A 9703-nucleotide genomic window follows, 5' to 3' on the forward strand; every position below is an offset into this window, starting at 1 on the left:
TCAGTCCCAGATGGATCTGCAGAGGAGGCACTTGGGTTTTTCTTTTCTCTTTTGACCTTCATAAGAGTCAGTAGAAGACTCCTACCTCATAACTTCATTCCAAAGGCAGCTCAGAAGATTAGAACCAGACTTATCAATCAATTCCTCTCACACCTCCCCCAAACTCCTACTTAAAAAAAAAAAAAATTAACCAGTTTTTAATGGAACAGATATAAAACAAACAAAACTAATTTTCTTTTGTTTCATCATGAACTTTTACTTTCACGACTCTAAGACCATAAGAAAAGCAAACGGCCGTGATAAAATGGTAGCCTATCTGGGTCTATAATAAAGCCCTTAGAGCATACGTTAGACTTGTATTAAGTCATTTCAATGGCTTCATGCAATTTTTGTCTTTAAGCCTGAAACTTGTAAGAAAATAAAATTTTAATTTTTTTTGAGGAAGAAACGTGGAAAACAAATGGCTTTATCATCCCGTCTTGGTCTATTTTCATTTGATGTTCAGAAGTCTTCGTTGATAGGACTGGCTCCTTAAATGCTGTATTCTTCCCCTTTTAATAAATGATTAAAATGTGGTTTGAAAAAGTGTTGTCTCTTGTGTTTTTTCACTCTTTTATTTTACTGTTAAAAAACCCTCTTACCAGTCCACACTTTGCTGTGAGGTTCAGAGAATGGCTACCTCCCAAACGCCAGGACACCTAAGAGCAGAGAAGAACATCAATACCTTTTAAGACTCCAAAGTCAGGGCTGGCTCTTGAGTTCTCATTTCCCTTTAAAATCCATTCTCTCTGGCAGCTTTTGTTGTATGAGCCTGCACTCTTTTCTTTTGGGATGTGATCTTATGTACTTATTAATTTGCATGACTGATCTGATTATTTCCAATGTTAGACTATATTTGTGTGGCTTATGTTCCTTTTCCAACTGAGCTATCAACATGGGTCTGAAGCTTCCAGATCTTCCCCAAACAGGAGGTCTTGGATAGAAAGCAAAGAGACTAACTGGCCACACTGGGGAAAGAATACCTTTCCCCAAAAAGAATGTGTCGGGGCACAAGTGACCTAGAGCTGAAAGGAGAGATAAGATAGCGGAGTGAGTTTTACTGAAAGGCTTCTTTTTAATCCATGCCAAGCTTTTTGAGTATTTTTAGCAAGATTTTTTCTCTATCTTTCAGGGCTGAGCATAGAGACAGGTATGGCCTTCAAAATGCAGCAAGATATGAAGATAAAGACAGGTATGTCATGTGAGATAGTAGTTAAAAACAGTGATGTTATATTTAATCTGGCTCTAGGCAATTTTCCAGATGAATGTTTCTACCAAGTACACAGTATGACCTCTGAAGATTCAGGAAAGGAGACAGGAAGCCAAGATAGCTCTAGCAATCAGCTCCTTATTTAAACTTCTACAGAAGCGTTTGCATGAAAATTCCCCTCAAAACCTTGCCACTGGACCTGGTGTATCAGCCTGCAGTGGCTGCCTGTAGGAAATCTCCCCGCTGGGAAGGTTGAACAACCGAGGGATTCTGGTCCGAGGGTTTACTGCAATGTAGCTACACAATGGAAATTTTAGCTCAAGGTTCATCAGCTAGCACCCTTTTGGGAAAAAAATGTGTATATATATTTAAATCAGCTTTATTGAGACGTAATTTACATGCAGTAAAATCTACCAATGTTAAGTGTATGATTAAATGAATTTTGACAAATGTATACAGTTGTGTAACAGCTAGGATAATTACCATATAAAACGTTTCCATCATCCCCCCAGATTTCTCTTGTGCCTTTTGTAGCCCACTCCTCCCCTCAGCTCCTAGCCCTTGGCAACCACTGATCTGTTTTCTGTCTCTGTGGAATCACACCACAGGAAGATTTTTGAGTTTGGTTTCTTCCGGTTTCCTCTTGAAAAAGAGAACTAGTGGGCTCAAATTACCGCAGAGGGTAACTGGACGTTATCAGTGGCTCTCAGGGTTCCCTACATTTTATTATTTGGGGGGAGGTTAGATAAGGGATTGTGGAGAGCTATGGTGAGCTCCTGCTTTTATAAGTGTTCCCTAGTGAGCTGAAATTGCCATGGGGAGTGGTCAGTCAAGCCCATCTGGCATCACTCCCCAAACTGGGAAGTTCCCTTGCTACCAGCTTTATTCAATGTGTGTTCTCTAATCTCGACCCCTGTGCCATAAGCATCTCGACCCAGGTGGGTCCTGAAACAGAAGAACGATGCATAGTGGGTAAGAGGACAGGATATGGAGTCAAGTAAAACTGGATTTGACTCTTGGTTCTGCTGCTTACTACTGGCATGGCTTTGGGCAAGTTCCTTAATTTTTCTGATGCTCAATGTATTTTCTGTGTAATGGGATAAAACCACCTACCTCAGAGCCCACTTGGATGAATTAAATGATACCAAGTATATGAAGTATGCAGTTCAGTGTTTGGCACATGCTCTGCCCTCAAAAAAGAGTTATTATCCCTGTTTCTCATATTGAATTTTAGGTTCAAAGTGGTCAATGAGTTGACAAGATATAAAGCTTATTGGGATCAGAGTTTATATCCTCTCCCCTGTCAGACTTGTGGCAAGTAGTAACTCTTTAAGCAGGTGCCATTTTGGCTTGGAAGAGTTCCACCCATTGGGACATCCTCTCTTTGTCCTCAGCTCCAAGATTGATCCTCAGAGTTGAAGTTTTCTATCTTTTGACTCCAAGAGACACACTGACATGAGCAACAGAAACTGAGGCTGCTTCCCTTTGCTTCTGAGCCACTAGAAACCTAAATGAAGGCTGGCTTTCATCAAGCCCTGGATGGGACCAAAATAGATGTACATGTTCTCCTGCTGGCTTTGCTGGAGTCAACAAGTACATCCGTCCTCTCAGAACATGCATGGGTATTTATTTTGTGCTTCACTCTTAATAAAATACATTTATCTTTTGGGGATTTGTTGTCATTGCCAGCCTTAAGAGTGTGTTTTCCTCTCTTCTTGATTCGTGAACCAGTGAAAGGGCAATGGCAATGAATGGACTGTGGGTGACTGCGTGGCCACCTTAGGGATGATGTTTGGGAGGTACTGGGCTTAAGCTGTCAGCCACCTCCAGCAGATGTCTCACCATGAAGGATGATTAGCCTCCTGTGCTCCAGAATGTTCCGGAACAACAAAAGGGTAAATTGTGACACATCAGAAAATGAAAGGCAGGCACGCTTCTGAGGCATGCTCCCAGCCAGGGGAACAGACCAGCTGGCTTGGCTCCTTCATGAGAGATGCTATTAGAGTTGTCAGTTCAGCTGCCAGGCCTCACATCTGTAGCTTGGGATGTGCCCACTTTTCTCTGAGATCTGCATCCGCTCCTGGAATGCATTCAAAGGGAACAGCCCTTGGAATCAAGGTCCATTGTGGAGAAAGATGGCCTTCACTCTGTCCAGAGAGGAGGCTTCTTCTTGGGCCCCCTCCCTGGACACCTTGGAACAAGGAGTTCCCCTGTGAGGATGGCTCCCCAGACCTCAGCCCCTCAGGAATATTAAAGAAAGACCTATGGTTTATTTGGGGGCTTCTATGTATTTTTTCTGGAGCTCAGTGTATGTGGTGGGTGGTTGAGGATGAGGATGGAGTGATGGGGTTTATATGATCGAAGGAAATTCCTTCCTGATCTTCCACCCAGGAAATTTATACTGACCTCCAACTCTCTCTTTTTTTAGTTGGATTCTGCCAGCTTACATATTGTTGTTTGTTTGTTTTTGTTTTCTTTTCTTTTCTTTTTGGTTGTGGCCTATAATGTTTTCATGTCAGTATTACCAGTGACTTAATCTGACTTTCACCCTGGTGGCTGTTATCAGTCAGAGTTTAGTGCAGAAACAGAAACAGCCTGTTTTACCTGGGGTGCCGCTAATGCCATATTAGATAAATCTCACAATCCCAGGGACTTAGCACAAGAGCAGGTTTTTCCTCCCTCACTTTGGTGACCACTGCTTTCACCATTTCATCCTTGGTGATTGTGTCCATAACATCTTCCCCATCTACCATACCACTTTCCCCCCTAACATACCAGTTGTATACCAGTTGCCACTATGATGGGATAGAGCTTCTCTTCCAAGATGACTCTCTTCCAAACAGTGATTCAGGGACCCAGACTCATTTCCTTCCCTCCTGTGTCTCCAGCATCTTCACACATAGCTTCCAAGGTCACTGTGCTTGTCTGCATCAGACAAGCAGATGGGAGAAGAGTATGGAAGATCTTAAGTGGAGGTTGTTTGGCTCAGGTCAGAAAGTGGTATCCAGTTGTGATGGATCATGATAGTTCACCATCCATTGACATAGGGCCACACCCAACTTCAAGGGAGGCTGGGAAATATAGAGTCCAGCTGGGTACACAGGAGAAAAGGAAATGGGGGGCCAGCCTGCCTCACCACTCTAGGTATTGCAAGGAGAAAAGGATTTAGGTGCTTTACAAAATCACTGGAAAGGCTGGAGGCATGACAACCAGAAGCTGCCATTTTAGCATTTAGCTTTGAGGTCACACCCTTACCAACCACACAGAAATCAAGAAACCACATGTACTACCACATCAGCCACAGAAACCACTGGTGTCCTCTCCACCCCCTTCAAACTGGTACCAGACATTACAACATGGAGTCCATTTGCTGCCAACTCTCACCTCTGCTGGGGCCCACTTAACTCCTTGTACTCCTGGAAAGCTTCCACCTTCCAAAGTGGATCTTGTTCACTGACCCTAAAAGAACCCAGGACCGTATCTACACAGGAGGCTGGGAAATGTAGTTTATTCTTCCTTCCCCTGTGACACAGGGAAGATGATAGAAAAGTTTGGAAATTGATGCCAGTGCCAATGGACAGTGTCTGCACAGCAACCTCATTCGGTCACCACTGCTTACACCATTTCTGCTGCTCCCATTTTGTCTCTGCTGACTATTTCTTTCAGCACATCTTTCGTCCCCTGGTCATTCATCACCGTTTAAATTTTTTTTTTATGCTCACACCTAGTGACAGCTTTGCCTGATGCCACCATAATGGGAGAGTTCCCCCTCTAGCAGCTCACTCTGAATGAGCTTAAGAAGGGGACCTGACTTTTACAACTTTATAGCTCCTCTGCCAGACTCTATCAGAGACGTTGGAATGGTAACCCATGGTGAATCCATCTTGTGGGCCCACCAGTGTCCTAAAAAAAGGCTTAGGCTCTTCAGTTCCTTTTTGAGGATAAGAATAAGAATCTCTTCTATTTGTGGTACCGTCCAGAAACTTCCAGAATTTGGGGTAAGAGAGGTCCCTCATTTTCCCCCGTTCATCATCCCTGAAGTATTGGCTGATATGTACCCCCAGCAGACCTAGGGGGTCCTTGGGCTGATGGGCTGCTTTTGGGAAGTGATGCTTTATCCAGAACTTCGGAGGTGACAGTGCAAATAGGGACACCCCAGGGCCTTCCGTAGGCTCTGATCTGCTCCTGAAGAGAATCCAGGTAAGTATGAGTATGTGGTTTTCCTTCTAAGGATACCACACCGTTTGTGGATTTTCTCAGAACCATTCTGGGAGGGGCTGTGATCCACAGCCCCCCTGAGACCATCTGCTGCCTGCTGGAGCCAGGGTGGCAGATTTTCCAGCAGGATCTCAGGAGTCAATGAGTGAAGGCAGAACTGCCCTGGAGAGGGGGGATTCTGGCAACATAAGCTCAGGGAATTTGTTTGGGAAAGAAAGTTTATAATAACAGTGTTCCAGCTTCTGCTGAATAAAACATTTGGAGAGCTTTTCTTCTCCCAGCAGAAAAATAAAATACTCTGGTGGCAATAGAATGGTTGTTCTTTTTAAATGTTGTTTTTAATAAAAATCAGATGGTTGCAGTCATTTGATGGCTACACTGTCCTCCCTTCTGACCCTGTCCTGGGCATCGTGTGGGAGCGCATGGGACCCCATGGCTCGGGGCTAGAACGTGCTCTCTCATCTAAGCAGATGGGGAGACAGCTATTTGAGCGAATGGGGCATGATCCCAGAGAAGGTACAACCAGCTGCAAACAGACCAGTAAATAAGGTTGTTACTCATCTGGTGGGTAGTTCTATAGCGATACAACTTAATGGTGTTGGTAATGTAAACGGCTATTAGTAGACTCTGGATTCCGTGCACCCAATTAAGAAGTAGCCTGGAAGCTGTCTCTTGGTGCTGTTCCGCTGTCGTTTGGCTACAGACCCGGCCAGCAGCAGAGCTCCGGTTTGCCTAGCTGTCATCACTGCCTGCAGGGAGAGAAACTTCATTTCTGTCAATAGGAGACAGGAGATTCTGGAGTGGGCCTCACACCGATGGGGCATCTCAGAGGTGATACTTCCCTTGGCCCTCTCCTGCATGCGGGAGGATGACAGCCCAGCACATCATGTGTTCCCAGTGTCTGCCTCCCATTAATCCTGAATCGACAAAACTCAGAGCCAGTTAATTCTAGGGATTCAATACTCGTGAGTGCCAAGTTATTCCCCTTAAGCCCTCTGGCAAAGAGAAGAAGAGGAGGTGCTTTTTCATTCTGAATCAACCTCACCTGATCAGTGACCTGGGTAGGCATCTGCCTGCCTCTTATAGGATTCCAAGGACCCGGGCTGCTGAAGGTCACTCCGTGCCTTAGGGATTTGTTCTCAGTTAAAATGCAAATGCTTTGGCCAAGAGAATATATTCAGAATGGCTTGGGTTTTTACACCTTGCCTGAAAAGTTTGAATAATGGAGAGCTTGAAGACTTTGAAGGTGGGGCTACGTGTAGATGGGGGAATCTCTGACAGTTTACAGGATGGGAGAAGGAGAGAGAGTGGCAGGAAACACACATTTTACCTACACTTGCTAACACCGCCCCTTGGGAAAACACCTGCTTTTTTTCTTCTTGTTTTTACAGATAGTATTAAAAACAACCACCACCACTATGACCACCTTCCAAAATGCTCCAAGCTGCACGGAAAAGAGCAGAGATATGGACCCTGCTCGCTGAGACTTACTTTCTGCTTGCACATCTTGTTTTGCTGGGGCTGGTTGGTTTACGCTTGTTGCCCTGCTATAATTGTGACTAGTGGGCCCCCTTTCACTCTTAGAAGGTTCTAGTGTGACCAATCATTTGGTCACCCTATCTGTAGGTATCTCATAGGAAAATATCATTTGTTTTGTCTCTTTTGTTTAATTTCTTCATTTAAAATTTTTTTACTTTTTTGGAGGAAGCCGCAAAGAGACACATGCTTCTACTTTCATACAGCAATTAAGTGACAAGCAAAAATGTGAGTCGACTGGAAAAAAAAACATGGCCAGCCTAAAATAAATCAGGCTTTACAGCGATGCAGAATGAGGTGGAACTTGGGGTTCCTGGTTCCTCTTTAGGCCCCTGGGGCTCACTCAGCACCAATGCTCATCTTGGTGGCCACAGGGAGGGACATCAGGGAAACGGCCCTGGTGGGCTGGTCTGCTGATGGCCTGGTGGCCTGAATGGCACTTTTTTGGGTAGAATATGCTGGAGATGTGGCTATGTGGTAGGGGTATCCTGTGACAGAGGTACTCAAAGTGGAGGTAAGTCACCATCACATCGGCTTCTAGCTCCAGTGGTGAAGTGAAGGCTGGTAATGTGACTTGACTGCCTCCACTGGGGAGAAGGGTTCTTACAATTAGGAAAAGATGGGCAGAGCTGGGCTTATAGGCAGTTTGCTCTGCTAGACTGACCTGTGTTCAATCCCCAGGGTGTTTAGAGATCTGTATACATACATGGGCGCACACACACACACAGACACACTTCCATGCATAGTATCTACTATATGGCAGGCACTTAACATATGGAAGGGAGGTGATAGTGTATGTGATCTGTTAAAGGAAACAGATCTGGTTTGGGGGGCAATCAAACTTGGGTTCAAATCTTCCCAGCTCCATGATTTACTAGCTGTGTTACGTTGGTCAGGTTTCTTAACTTTTGGCATCTCAGTTTTCTTTTTGAGGATGAACTGATAAAATATTTTCCAGCCCTTAGCTCCAGGTCTGACCCATAGGGTCAGAAAATAAATGGTGTCACCAGCTACTTCTCCTCCGTAACCCAGCTCTAGTGTTTAAGAACCTTTAGGTTGAATAAACAACAAGGACCTACTGTGTAGCACAGGGAACTATATTCAAGATCTTGTGAATAAGAATATTCACAATGGAAAAGAACCTGAAAAAGAATACATATATATGTATACATATATGTGCCTATATATTTCTGAATCACTTTGCTGAAACTAACACAACACTGGAAATCAACCATCTTTCAATTTTTAAAAAAAGAACCTTTAATTTGAGCAGGAGAGGCTTGCAGAAGAGGAAAATGTGCTCTTCTGGTTAAGGGAGTCTGCCCACAGTCAATCCTTTATTTAGTTCCAAATCACCCAACTTCGTATACTGCATAGGGCTCGTGTGCGCCCACCCCTGGCTGGCTCAATGTGTAATAATTGCTGCTGAATGAGGGAATGACGTCGGGTAGGGAGCAGGGAGAGTGTTTGGTGTAGCAGAGTCCTGCAGCTCAGAGTTCCGTCTTGGTGCTTTGAGGTTCCTGCAGGTGGCTCCTGTAGAGATTTAACAAGGGTGTTTGTGTCTTAAAGACACTGCCTGCTGTTCTTTCTGTGTTCTCCTGTCCCCAAACATTAAAGATAACAGGATCTGTCCCCCAGAAAATGGCCTGCGCTTGGCCTGTTTCTATTGTGCATCATCTGGGTTTGGCCTTGACTCTTCTGTGTTCCGTGCTGTGAGCAGAATATCAATTAGTGTGGAGGAGAAGCAAGCCAGGCGCTGCCGCTCATTGTGTACAGCGTCAGGGGGAAAATCACGCTCCATGCACAGAAAACAACTTCTTTTCTCATTTTATAAATTAGCTCAGTGGTCCTTGGGATTATGCACCCTCATTCCCCCATAGATGGTGTTAGGAAAAAAAGAAAAAAAAGAAACCGAAAACAAAGAAATCAGAACGCAGCGCTCTTGGCAGTTCCGAAAAGGAAGCACGGGGTAGGAATGTGATCTATCTTTAGAGCACCCAAGAGTTCTCCACCTGCCCTGATCTCGCTTTTTCTCCTTAGCATCACCCCGCTTTGGCTGCATAAGCACATCAAGCTTTGGTTAAGGCTTGTAATCTCAGCTGGGGCTGCTAGGCTGGGGAGAAGGGAAAGGGGTCCTGCTTTCTAGAGCAGGAAGGTCATGGGAAGGGGTGGATTGCTGTGCCTGGTAGTCTCCCTGACTTTTCAGATATAGGTTTATCCTGTATCCTGATTTTGTCATAGAAATATTGACAATCAGAGCAAGAAATGAATCAAAACATCATCTAGACCAGGCGTCCACAACTCCCCCGCTGCGGACAAATACCGGTCTGCCGCCCGTTAGGAACCTGGCTGCACAGCAGGAGGTGAGCAGCGGGTGAGCAAGTGAAGCTTCGTCTGCCGCTCCCCATCGCTCCCCAATCACTCGCATTACCTCCTGAACCATCTCCCCGGGACGAAACTTGTCCCTGGTGCCAAAAAGGTTGGGGACCACTGATGTAGACCAACTCCTTTGTTCCATAGATAAAGAAATTGAGACCCAGAGAAGGTGAATGACACACCCAAGTCCTCACACAGCTGGTCAGTGTCTGGGCTGGACCCTGGGTCCAGGTGAGCATCCTAGGGCATTGCTTTGACTCTGAAATAGACAGACTTTTAGGTGTCCCAGGGGAAAAGTGGGCAGCTCTTTCCCATTTCATTTTA

This window comes from Balaenoptera musculus, chromosome 18, assembly GCF_009873245.2.
Source record: "Balaenoptera musculus isolate JJ_BM4_2016_0621 chromosome 18, mBalMus1.pri.v3, whole genome shotgun sequence".
NCBI lineage: Eukaryota > Metazoa > Chordata > Mammalia > Artiodactyla > Balaenopteridae > Balaenoptera > Balaenoptera musculus.